This window comes from Lagenorhynchus albirostris, chromosome 2 (assembly GCF_949774975.1).
Source record: "Lagenorhynchus albirostris chromosome 2, mLagAlb1.1, whole genome shotgun sequence".
In the NCBI taxonomy this organism is placed as follows: Eukaryota; Metazoa; Chordata; class Mammalia; order Artiodactyla; family Delphinidae; genus Lagenorhynchus; species Lagenorhynchus albirostris.
Genome location: NC_083096.1, coordinates 57,747,281 through 57,760,954, shown reverse-complemented (window position 1 = coordinate 57,760,954; position 13,674 = coordinate 57,747,281). Strand labels below are relative to the sequence as shown.

The window sequence follows — 13,674 nt, the reverse complement described above, 5'->3', positions numbered from 1 at the left end:
TTTAGGTCTAGCCCTTTATTCTTTTGTTTCTCTAATCTCTCTCTCTGAGTTATCTTATCTCTTCCCACTGCTTGAAACACGTGAAGTACATATGAAACATGTCAATGAAGAGCAAATCTCTATCTCCAACCCCAACCTTCCCTCTGAGCCCAAGACATCCATGTCAACTGCATACTTTATCTACAGTTGGACACTATGTGAACACCTCAAATTTAACATGCCTAAAATCTAATTGTTCTCAATTTTTTCTTTTTAATATTTAATTTTTATTGCTCCACCAACCAAACTGCTTTCCTTCCCTCTCCCAACCCCATGGTCTCTATAAATGTCACTGTCATCCACCCAATTGTTCAAGCCATAAACCTATGTCATCGTTGTTTTTTTTTAATTTTTGGCCGCATTGTGCAGCATGCAGGATCTTAGGTCCCTGACCAGAGATGGAACCTGTGCCCCCTGCAGTGGAAGTGCAGAGTCTTAACCACTGGACTGCCAGGGAAGTCCCTAAATCTACGTCATCATTGATTCTTCTCTCTTCTTCACACCTTCCCCTCACTTAGAAGTGATCATCTCCCACAAGCAAATATATTCTAGCTCTAAAAATATATACCAAACCTGTCTACTTCTCTCCATCCCACAGCCTCTTATCCTACTCCAAGCTACTATCATTCTTCACTACTGTAATTACTTCATTACTGCCTAGTGGGGCTCCTTGCTTCTATTCTCACCTCCCTTTAATCCATTCTTCACACTCTTCACTCAGCAGTAACAGTGAGCTCCTTAAAATGGAAAATCAGACCATGTGACTCCCCTTCTTAAAATCTTCCAATGACTTTTCACTGTACCTGGAAGACATTCTGAACTCCTTACCCTGGCCTCCAAGGCCCCTCTAAGCCTAGCCCTTGTCTCTCCTTTTAGTTTCATCTTGTGCCACTCTCTCTTAACTAAGCTCCAGACAGACTCCTCCTAGTTCCTAGAACATTCCAAGCTCTTTCCCAAATCAGGGCACTTGTAATTGCAGTTCATTTGGTCCAGAGCACTTTTCCACCTACTCTATGCATTGCTGAGTAGGTCCCTACTCTTATCATTTAGGTCCCAGTTTAAATGGCACCTTCTCAGAAAGGTACTCACTGACCACATAAAGTAAATCTGGAGTGCCTGTCTTCCTGGTTATTCTTTTCTTCCTTCCTGTTTCCCTTCCTTCCTTCCCTCTGTCTTTCCTTCCTTCCTGACCTTCTTTTCTCTCCCTTTTTTTCCCAGTTATTCTTTACCTTAATATCCTGTTTGTTTCCTTCACTGCACATATCCGAATCTACTATGTGATCTGCATCACTACACTGTTTCATTAGGACCAAGATCTTAACTTTTCTTTACCTTTGTATCCCAGTACCTAGCACATATAGTAGGTGCTCAATAAATATTTGGTGAGTCAATAACACAAACTTGAGAAGTAGGTGTTATTATCTCCATTTTACAAAATGAGAAAACTGAATTTAAGGGATGTTAACTTATCCATACTACATAGTAATTAATTAGCAGAACTGTTCATTCATACCTGTTTGAGTCTTATTTTAAAGCCTAAAAAATATGTAATCCTTTCTGTATCTTAAACACAATGCTATATATACTTACATAAGCATGCACACTATATACACACATGTATGCACTATATATGTATACACACATTTATCATTTGTTTCTCATAACAATTTTATCACTCACAAAAATTTTTCTGATTGTAAAATCTGGAAATTACAGAAAGCCATGCATAAAATATTTTTAAACATCTGATGGCTCTAAGAAAACTATTGTTAAAGTATTTAGCATTATAAACATTTCAGAGTACTTTTTTTTTTTTTTTTTTGCGGTATGCGGGCCTCTCACTGTTGTGGCCTCTCCCATTGTGGCGCACAGGCTCCGGACGCGCAGGCTCAGCGGCCACGGCTCACGGGCCCAGCCGCTCCGCGGCATGTGGGATCTTCCCGGACCGGGTCACGAACCCGCCTCCCTTGCATCGGCAGGCGGACTCTCAACCACTGCGCCACCAGGGAAGCCCCAGAGTACATTTTAAAGTCTTTTTTTTTCTATGACTATTCATATATGTGTGTTTTTAATAGCATATTTAGGGCATAAGCGTATTATGGCTTAAGCATTCCCTTGTCCTTAAACATTATTCTGAATTTAATGGCTTCCAAATATTCCATAATATTGGTGTAACATAATGCATTTATCTCTGTATCTTTATTAACAAACAGGTTTTGGTATTATGAATACTGAGTATTGTGTATGTACATTTCTAGAAAATACCGATACTGCCAAATACCAAGGTTAAAGATTATGCATAGTTTTATTTTGATACACACTGCCAAAGTGTTGTTTTAACCAATTCACACAACTATCCAGCACCTACAAGAGTGCTCACTTCCGTGAGGCATAACAACCTGTAATGAGGTCTCTAAGAGTTCCTGGAGAGATCTCAGGCGAAATCTTCACCCTGCATCTTGAGCTCTGATCGCAGGAACTCCCTCGGTCCAGCAAGCGGCGCCGTCGCCTTCCGTCGAGGTTGGGTCGTCACGGAGACCTCACGTGATCCGGCCGTCTCTGCGCCGGGGGGCGGTCTTGCGGGGATTTGCCTTACGTACGCCGCCGCATGACGTCGTACGTAGGGGCTGGCTAGCCGCCATCTTGCTTCTTTTTCTCGCTCGCTATTTCCCTCTCGAGAAGGAGCGAAAGTGCTTTGGCGGTTTGTCCATCCGCAGCTTCGGCTCTCTGGGGCCCGGGGTCCTTACAGCCGCCCCCTACCCCTAATTTCCCCTTCCCCTTCCCCCTATCAGAGATCTGCGGAGCCCCTCGAAGCGCGCAGGCACACTCAGCTTGACACTCATCCTGGCCGGTAAGGAAAGCGAGGGCGTAGGAGCTGCGATCAAAGCGGGCCCTATCCGGGAGGGCTGGCGTGGGGCGGCCCGGGGCGTGGGAGCACACGCCGACCTGGCGCCCAGAGACGAGGGAGCCGCGTGGAGAGGGCCTTGGGTCCGGGCATCCTCTTTTTCTCTTTGGCTACCATCATCTCTGCTTCTGGGGGAGCCTCGGCCTCCTGCTTGGGGAGCGGGAAAAACCGGAGTCAGACCCGCCCCATGTGGTCTGCAGCGGGAGTTCCGGACCCGTCGGCCTCCTCCCACTCAGGCCCTGTAGGGGGATTACGCGCGTTGCCGGGTAAGGGAAGGGAGTTTCCTTCCCGCGGGATAGGCGGGTGCGCGGTCTCTTTTCCTAGTGTGGGTATGTGTCCCCCCAAACAACTCAGAGGCTCATCTAGGCTCTTTAATGCCTACCTCTTCTTCATGTTTAGTGAGGGTGAAAATTGCAATGAGTAGTGTGCGGGAGAGACCGGGTTAAAGGCCGGGCTCGGTGAGAGGCTCTTCGGGGAATGAGGACCAGTCCTACTTCCGCTAGGGACGTGCTTCCCCAACTCCAGAGGCGGGTTCGGATAGTCTTTTCTCACCCTAGGCCTCTGCATCCGCTAACCTGCTTGGTGAATCTCACTCCGCAGCTTTCTCTCTTTGAGATAGCATTAGTGTTGGTGTTACGGTAAAGGCCCCACTTTAGGGCTTGAAGAACAGGGCATAGGGGGCCAATAGGAGCACTGATAAATTCTTCCTTCCCTTGAGAGGAATGTGTCTAATTCCTTTAAAGGGATGTGTATATGTTTTGACTTGATCTGAGATTCTTTTGAGGTTTCCGACGTGTCTGATGTTTGCTGGCTTCTAAGGCTAGCCGGATTTCCGCATTGACCGATCTTCAGACTATGTCCATAGATTCATACCTCGCCAGGGTACTTAGAATTGTACAGTAGGCAACTGTGCTGTAAGATTTTCATTTGGAATGCCCCCAGAAGAATCGGGATTTTTGATTAAATGCTTGATAGCTTATTCCCGCAAATAAAAATGATAGGGTGATACTTAAACGCCCACTAAGCCCAACTCCAGCATTTGTTAGAAGTAGATTAACCTCCTCTGTTGGTAATTAAGATGCTGCTCAGACTGGAGCCATTTTTAGGTGTGTGTCATAAATGCACTGCAGCATCTTTTCTGGTTCACTTCAAATGCATTGATCCCCTAAAAAAAGGAATAGGTTGAATTTGAGTTTCTAGCATATAGTCAACGAGTAATTCTCTCCTTTTCCATAATGGAATTTTCAGAATATAGACTTTTTACTTTTGTGTTTCGGTATGTGGCTGTTTTCCCTCCACTAGTTGACCTTTTACCATGTACTGAGCACATAAATAAGCTCTTTACAGACATTCTCTTTGTTAATCCTACAGCAAGCCTTTGAGGGAGGTACTATCATCATCCCCATTTTACAGATGAGGAAATGAAATCTGAGAAATTAAAGTAGTTTGACCAAGGTCACACAGCAGTTATTGATGGTGCTGTATAGATTCAAACCCAGGTTGTCTAAACGCAAAGGGGATGCTCTAAGCTGTCGAACTGCCTCCCTGTTTCTTGTAATTTTGCAAACTATAGGACCTAAATAAGATACAGCATTATTAACCTAGTTTTTGTTTTCCTTGACTTAGTATAGAAACATGGTTGCATGTGAAGGTTAAAGTGTTCCAAGGTGTAAAAAATACATTATAGCTACTCTGGGGATAGAAAAGCCAGTCGAGTAAAACTCAAATGCTGTGGTATGACAGATAAGTTTTAAATTTTGATATCTGGCCTATATTATTGATAAAATATTTCCTCATCTGTAAAATGGAGATGATAATAGTAGTAACTCCTTCAAAGGCTTGCTGTAGGTTTATCACAGATAATGTATGTAAAGAGCTTATTACTGTGCTCAGTACATAGTAAAAGGTCAACTAGTAGTGGAAGGAGAATGACAGAATACTGGTAGAAGAAAATACTCTTCTTCCAAGCAGTGGGTAACCTGTATATTCTCAGAATGGAGTATACCTTTGGGAACTTAAGAAATAGTTTTCCTTTTTTTTTTTTTAAGGCTTTTTTGGACTTAAATATCTTTTTTTTCTTTTTTTTTACACTTATATATTGGGTTTTGTTTCTTAAAGATTTCTTCATGTTCTAGAGTCAGTACCCCTGTGATCAGTATATTGGGCATAGCTGAAAATACAGAAGTTCTGCCTCATTCAAAGTCCCTGTCTCCCCTCTACCCCTACCCCACCCCACCATCCTTATGGTAAAATGTCTTTGAAGATTATATTATGTCCTCCTCTCCCTCCAAGTGGTTTCCTTCTTCCCCCAGACCCCAAACACCACTTCAGTTTGTAATTCAGTTGAGGAACTCGTTTTTCAGATGCTATTTATGCCATATTTGTGTAAGGCACGAATTGATCATTCATAAAATGTTGACACAAACTGGTATAGAACCCTATTCTTACCATGAAGGAGATCCAAAAGTTGTGTCTGCCTGAGTTATGACTAATATACTTTCAGTAAAGCGAGCCTTGTCATCTTATGAATAGGCTGACACAATGAAAGCTTGTCTCAGTCTGTGTTAACTGTTGCTTCGAAGTCTTGAGAATTAATAACTTAGTTTTGAGTCATAACATTTAAAAATTCTCAATAATGCCATTGATGCATCAGTCAGGACATCTTTGGGGGTAAAAGTGTTCTCTAGAGAGGGTGATTTCAGTAAAGTTTTTATTGTATGTGTGTCCTCCCCCCTTCCCCAAAGGCTAAATGTAGTCTGACCCTTTTGCCAGTTATATTTCTAGTCATTATTTTGCTCTAGATTGACAGAATGCCTGTCACATTTTGGGGGCTTTGTGTGCACATATTTTCTGGCAAATCAGAACAAGGACTATTACTGAGTTTCAACAGTTGTCTAGTTGACAGAAACTTTTATGTGGTTAGCCTATACCTAGAGTTGAACACAAGATAGCAGTGGAATTATTACTGTTAATGTAATGTACTCACCCATGTGTGGTGCTGCTAGGTGCTCTACATTAAAGAAGAGCAGGGCATAATCAGCAATTGTGAAGCACATCTAGTATTAAAAAAACACTATTGGGTGTTTTTTTTTAATTTATTTAATTTTGGCTACGTTGGGTCTTTGTTGCTGCGCATGGGCTTTCTCTAGTTGCGGCGAGCGGGGGCTACTCGAGCGGGGGCTACTCTTCGTCGCGATGCACAGGCTTCTCATTGTGGTGGCTTCTCGTTGCAGAGCACGGGCTCTGGGCATGTGGGCTTCAGTAGTTGTGGCATGCGGGCTCAGTAGTTGTGGTTCACGGGCTCTAGAGCACAGGCTCAGTAGTTGTGGCACATGGGCGGCTTAGTTGCTCCGCGGCATGTGGGATCTTCCCGGACCAGGGCTTGAACCCGTGTCCCCTGCATTGGCAGGCATATTCTAAACCACTGCGCCAACCAGGGAAGCCCCAATACTGGGTATTATTTACATAACATTATGTAGTAGTTTTCTGTTTCTTGTCTGCCTTCTGATATTAGTCTGTTTTCCTTTACTAGACTGTTTCCGTGTCTTATCACTTTGTACAGTGGTTCGCATGTATCTAGAGTTTATTATATGTTATTGAATAAATGAGATTAGGAAACAGAAAGATTAGACCCACAACTAAGGTTCAACTGACAAATGCCTTAGTGGAGCAAAAGAATACCCCAGTCATTTTTCCCCCTTTATTTACCTATTAGAATAGTATCAGATGCTTTCAAATAGTTTGTGTTTACGTTCTGTACATTGTGAGATTTCTTTGCATCAGATTATCCTTACTAATTTTTAGATTTATTCAACAAACATTACAGATTCTTTTAATTTTGTAAGGCACAGTGCATGAGAGGAAAATGGCTTTTGGTTCGTACTGCCGAGATGTTCACAGTCTTAAGGATTAATATTAAAAGTTATCATGTGATCTTTGGATTCATACCAGAATATAAAAATAAAGATATACAGACAGGTAATGGAAATTTGGGGCAGAAAATTCATATATGGAAAATTGTCCATAGTATATAGGTCGAGTACCCAGTTGGTTACAAGTAAAGGCATGATGGCCAGGAGGGACTAAGAATAATTGTAATTATTAATATTTAGTGAGCACTTACCATGCCAGGCACTGAGCTAAGAACACTTTGAGGATTATCTCTTTCATTCCATACAATAAGCCTAGAATGTGGATTATTTTATTCCCATTACACAACTAGAAAACTGGATTTAAAGAGATGTAGTAATTTGTTCAAAGTTACTTAGCTAGAAGGTGAGATTCAGATTATTGACCCAGAGCCTGAGTGCTTAACTTCTATGCTACATAGATTTCCCAGTGGCCAGTGTTTCTCAAACTTCAGTCATTCACAATTTTTGCTTTATCTTCAAACCATCTGTCAATATTTTTGTTTAATTTAGCTTCCTATCTTTTAATTAAGTGAGTTTAAAAGAAAAATTTATGTGATTATTTGGTGTTAGAGTTTTTTCCCCCCAACATGTGTTAAACATGTAATTTTAAATATTCCTCTATGGACTACTTAAAATCATCTAATATACCATCAGTACTCATTTGTATCCTACCCTTTGGGACATAACTGCTATAAGAAATGGATACTGCATAGGATCAGGCAACAGTTGGAATTAATGAAGGCCAGAAGTGATGAAAGTCTAAAAATAGAATAGATTCATCAAACAGGAAATGGCAGCATTACAGGAGTAGAGATATAAATTAGAGCCTTAACTACATACTTGGGACGACCATTTCCAGGATGAACTGCAAAGTGGAGTGGGTTTATTTAGACAGAGAAATGTAACAGGATGTCTAAGATAATCTATGGCAAGAGAAGGAGAACAAGAATGACTAACTTAAGAAAGAAGTCACTACAGAAATCAGGGTGGAGAAGGAAAATCTCTAAAATAGGATTGTGACAGCCAAATGTAGCAGAGTTCAGAAAAATATGTGAGATAGGGCTCTTGGATTTGGCTTGAGTGATCCTTGGTGACCCTAAGAGAATTTAAGTCAATTAATGAGGCTGAAAGGTTATAAGCAGGGAGGAATAAGTAGTGAGACCTCTTGATTTTTAGGTGTGTTGAATACTCAAAATGAGCTCTGGACTAGGAGTTTGAAAATCTGGGGTTAATCCTTTTGTCACTTGGGGGCAAGTGACTTGGCTTCTTCAAGTTGTGGATACACTATTCATCTGGAAAATAAGGATAATATCGGTTTCCCCTATCTTAGAGGATTGTTACAAAGATCACATTAAATGTATTTCTTATACTTTTTGAGTTTAATATTCTTTGATATCACATGAGTCTTAACCACATTTAAAACAAAAGGGGCGCGTGAAAAGTAGAAAGTTGAATTACGGGAGGATAGGTTCTCAACGAGATTGGAAGATCTCCTCATGGTGCATATGTAGTTAGAGAATGGGTGTCTAGAGAGGTTAATAATCGATCTTCCTCCTTTCCTAATGAATAATCTGAAAGTGCAGGGCTGCTGTATATGGTTGTACCATTTGTGCACTGCACAAAGATGCCTGGCTGAAGGAGGCAACAAGGACTGAAATCTAGCCCTTGATCTGCTTTCAGAGTCCTGTGCCCTGGCTAGGCCTCCAGCAGAAATTGTGCCTCCACTTCTCTTCTCCCTCACAAGACATCAGCCCTCTCACCAAGATGAGTACTTGTATCTTCCCAGAGGGTGTGTTTTTCTATTTGCACAAAGGCCCTGTGGAGGCCAGTGCTCTGAAAGGCTCCTTAAGGAGACATATTAAGGATATGGGTTTAGAGCAACATCAAAAACATTTGGGAGACTGGAGAAATGGTCACTAGGAACAGAAAGCTTAGAACTTATTATGAAAATGGGTTAAGTAGTTGCCCAACAGCAAGTACAGAATTCTAGTTTATCCAGTGTATTTTAAAGATGGGCATTATAACTTATTAAGTGTTTCTAATAATTTGGAAACAAATGTTTATTAAAATATCATATGTAGATTATCAGCTTTCAAAGAGGAAAGAGAATATATGAATAAAACTATACTTAACATTTTAATCTTCAAAAAAACCACTTTATACTTTTTCAGTTGCAATTACAATTTATATTTTTGGCAATATGACTATTGTTGCTTGGCCTATATTTGTATATATTTTTAATGTTATTTATTTTGATGTTTGAACTTTTTTTTGGGGCTGTGTTGGGTCTTCATTGCTGCGTGCAGGCTTTCACTAGTTGTGGCGAGCGGGAGGTACTCTTCGTTGTGGTGCGCGGGCTTCTCATTGCGGTGGCTTCTCTTGTTGTGGAGCACAGGCTCTAGGTGCGTGGGCTTCAGTAGTTGTGGCATGAGGGCTCAGTAGCTGTGGCTCATGGGCTCTAGAGCTCAGGCTCAGTAGTTGTGGCATACAGGCTTAGTTGCTCCGCAGAATGTGGGATCTTCCCGGACCAGGGATCAAACCCGTGTCCCCTGCATTGACAGGTGGATTTCTTTTTTTTTTTTTTTAAACACCTTTATTGGAGTATAATTGCTTTACAACAGTGTGTTAGTTTCTGCTTTATAACAAAGTGAATCAGTTATACATATACATATGTTCCCATATCTCTTCCCTCTTGCGTCTCCCTCCCTCCCACCCTCCCTATCCCACCCACCCTCCCTATCCCACCCCTCTAGGTGGTCACAAAGCCCCGAGCTAATCTCCCTGTGCCATGCGGCTGCTTCCCACTAGCTATCTATTTTACGTTTGGTAGTGTATATATGTCCATGCCATTCTCTCACTTTGTCACAGCTTACCCTTCCCCCTCCCCATATCCTCAAGTCCATTCTCTAGTAGGTGTGTCTTTATTCCCGTCTTACCCCTAGGTTCTTCATGACCTTTTTTTTTTTTCCTTAGATTCCATATATATGTGTTAGCATACGGTATTTGTTTTTCTCTTTCTGACTTACTTCACTCTGTATGACAGACTCTAGGTCCAGGCAGGTGGATTCTTAACCACTGTGCCACCAGGGAAGTCCCTTGGCCTGTATTTTTAAGAAACTGGGGTTTTTTGTTTTGTTTTGTTTTGTTTTTTGTCGTCGTCGTTGTTTTTGCGGTATGCGGGCCTCTCACTGCTGTGGCCTCTCCCGTTGTGGAGCACAGGCTCCGGACGCACAGGCTCAGCGGCCATGGCTCACGGGCCCAGCCGCTCTGCGGCATGTGGGATCCTCCCGGACCGGGGCACGAACCTGTGTCCCCTGCATCAGTAGGCGGACTGTCAACCACTGCGCCACCAGGGAAGCCCTAAGTAACTGTTTTTAATGTTAGGTTTAAACTTTGTAGATCTTAATTGAACATAATATGAAGAATTACTTCTGAAATGGGACAGATAGAGAAATTTTATTTTAAAAGCAGGGAAAGGATGTTATTGAAATAAGCCTTTTGACAGAGATGTGGAAGGTTGGTTATATTGCTGTATAAGTGTTAAAATTTTGATTAAGAAAAATTGGATTTTTTGATATGTGTAGTTACATGTAGCCCACACCACAATTAGGATACAGAATGTAGAAAGATGAAATATCTCCCAACTGTAGAATCAGAGTCTTCTGACATTTTGGAGACACAAAATATCTCTCCTGATGAAGAAAGAGCTATTGAGTAAGGATTGAAAAGTCAAGAATAGCTTATATGTGCTGATTGCTTGATTTCCTGACCTGACCAAAAAATAAATAAATAAATTTCTTTGGTTGTATAGTTATATTTATGACAAATTTGAAAACATGGAAAAAAATGAAAGTAGAAAGTAGGAGAAAGAGATGGGTAGGTTAACATGTCTCAAGACAGATCGTTTTAATGGTAGAGGAATAGAGCCAGTGCTTGGTGGGGAGGGATGCTAACCCATTCTCTACACTTAAAAATTTAAACTTACAATTCCAACCCTTAAAGGCAGCCCTTTAGTTATATGAAAGGTTTAGAATAATTCATGATGTTGGATGAGCATCTTGAACAGAATGCTTCTCTTTTTCTCCCATAAAATCCAACATACGTGCCTTTAAAAAATAAAGTTGACTAAGAACTTATTTATGCATTAGTTTTTATTTACTGTCTATAAGTTTTGAAAATGTTATTACCGTTTATTAAGCTCATTATTAAGTACCAGACACCATCTAACAGCTTTATACACGCTTAAATCTCACAACAGAGTAGAAGATATAGCCAACAGATGAGGAAATAAAAATTCAGGATTATATTTAATGACTGGAAATGCTTATGCCATAAATATGTGTATGCCACAATTATGCTATAAAAACACGTCGCTACTAAATGTTAGAGCTGGGATTTAAACTGAATCTGTTGTAAGAGAAGTAATTGTGTAATACGAACAGTTTTCAAATACTACAAGTTGTCCAAAAGAGTGCTCTGGCAGTCACCTTATAGAGTAAGTGATAGACACACAGCTTTACTTTGCTGGGATAGTAATTTATAATACAGAAGATTTGATAGCTACATTTCTTTTCTGATAAGGCTTTCTTGGCCCCAGAAACTTAATTCACATATTTCCGTTTCTAAGAACAGTCTGAGCCCTTCTACCATTTTGATTAAAACTGCAACAGATTTATTGGTATTACACTTTGTTTTTAAAAATAACAATTTTTAATGCTTTTGCTGTAGTGCTATTTGTAGTAGAGGCAGTCAATGTGGTGATATTCTTAGCTTTACTATTATAATAGCAGATGATCTTAAAAATATTGGATGTCACTCTAACTTTATTTTTTTAATTTATTTTTTATTGAAGTGTGGTTGATTTACAATGTTGTATTAGTTTCAGGTGTATAGCAAAGTGACTCAGTTATACACATATATATATATTCTTTTTCAGATTTTTTTCCATTATGGGTTATTACAAGATGGTGAATATAGTTCCCTGTGCTGTACAGTAGATCCTTGTTGTTTCTCTTATATATATAGTAGTGTGTATCTGTTAATCCCAAACTCCTAATTTATCCCCCCACCCTTTCCTTGTTGGTAACCATGTTTGTTTTCTATGTCTGTGAGTCTTTCTCACAGAAAGTGATATCTCACATGTAAGTGATATCATATATTTGTCTTTGTCTGATTTACTTCACTTAGTATGATAATCTCTAGGTCCATCCATGTTGCTGCAAATAGTGTTATGTCACTCTGAATAACTAAGTGATTATAACAGTTAGCAATGGAAGTGACCTTAGAAGTTGACCAGTTCAACCTCTCACTCAAAGCAGAAGTTACCTTTTAAAATATTTTTGATAAAGGCTTATCTTGCTGTTGCTTGAACATATGTGGTGCCCAGGAAGACACTGTAGTCAACCTTTAACAGTCATTTTAAGATCTTCTAAATTTCCAAATATTTGAACACCATGATAGCATTCAAACCTCTTCACTTTCACTTGGCTTCCATCATCTGCACGAGGATTTGGCTTTCTTTTCAGAGCTCTTTTTTCCCCCACAAAGAAACAGTTATGTATCTCTTCACGAGAGTTACTGTTTCTTTAAAAAGCAAAACAAACTCTGGGGATGAGACAGCAGGAGAGATAGGGAGAGATGTCTAAGCTTATTTCCTAGAAGCATCCTTCTCTCACATACCTCATGGCATTGTGGCATTTTGTGCCTCAGGAAAATTACTTATCACTTCATTTCACAGCTCTTTGGGTTGCTTGGCTAATGGTGAAAGTAGAGAATGAGTTTAAGATATAACTTGTTTCCACCTATGGGTAAACTGAACAGTTACGAAATTTTTCTTTTGTATCCAATTTAGTTTGTTTTTAATGTTTGTCTTAATGAAGACCAGAATTGAGCGTAATGCTCTAAACAATGTGATAAACACAAGATTCAGTAGAACTGTCACAATTGTAGATTTGTGCATTAGATTTCTATCAAAGTAGCAATTTTTGTCAAGCAGTGCTGTCACACTACTAGCTGTTACTAACTGTCCTGTTTTATATGAACAGGCTGGGTCTGTATTCTGTATGAAATTCAGTTCTTGACCTATGACTACCTACCTATTCTTTTTTTTTTTTCTTTTTTTTGGTATGCGGGCCTCTCACTGTTGTGGCCTCTCCCGTTGCGGAGCACAGGCTCCGGATGCGCAGGCTCAGCGGCCATGGCTCACGGGCCCAGCCGCTCCGCGGCACGTGGGATCTTCCCGGACCGGGGCACGAACCTGTGTCCCCTGCATCGGCAGGTGGACTCTCAACCACTGCGCCACCAGGGAAGCCCACTACTTATTCTTAAATCCAATTTAATTTTATCCAGCATTCCAAGAAAGTCATTAAATCTTAAGAAAGTCGTTAAGCGCATTGTTACTCTTTCAGATGTTTGTGTCATATGTGGTGTCTACTTTCCAGGTCTTTATTCAAGTTTTTGGCAAAAGGCTTTGAAAAGGACAGGGTCCAATATATTAGTTTTTCTGGTCACATTACTTCATATTGACTTACTTGAATATAAAATAATTTTCAGCCTCAAATATTATATGATCCTATTTGTATTTAAGGAGGAGTGTATAAAGACTAGTACTTTGATTAATGTGTTTAAAGTCAAACTGCGGGGGGGGAGTTAGTCAAAAGTAAACTTTTTAGAAAGGTAATATTTTACATTATAAATCAACTATACTCCAATAAAAATTAATTTAAAAAATTTTTTTAGAAAGGTAATATTTTGTGAATGCTGATTGACCTGGAACTCAGAGGAGTGTGGTGAATGTCTTGACTTTTTATGTTAAATGAG

The 13,674-nt window shown here is 40.2% G+C and overlaps 1 protein-coding gene across 3 annotated transcripts in view; it reads left to right on the top strand.

Moving 5' to 3' along the window:
* The first annotated feature begins 2,596 nt into the window (after positions 1-2,596).
* The window catches only part of PRRC2C (proline rich coiled-coil 2C), a 98,302-nt gene continuing 87,224 nt past the window's right edge, over positions 2,597-13,674 (top strand). For 2 of the 3 annotated variants that reach the window (XM_060133283.1, XM_060133273.1), the window contains exon 1: positions 2,597-2,890. The gene's annotated coding sequence lies outside the window, so the exon portion shown is untranslated. The remainder of the gene's footprint in view (positions 2,891-13,674) is intronic. The other variant, XM_060133293.1, reaches the window with a different exon arrangement.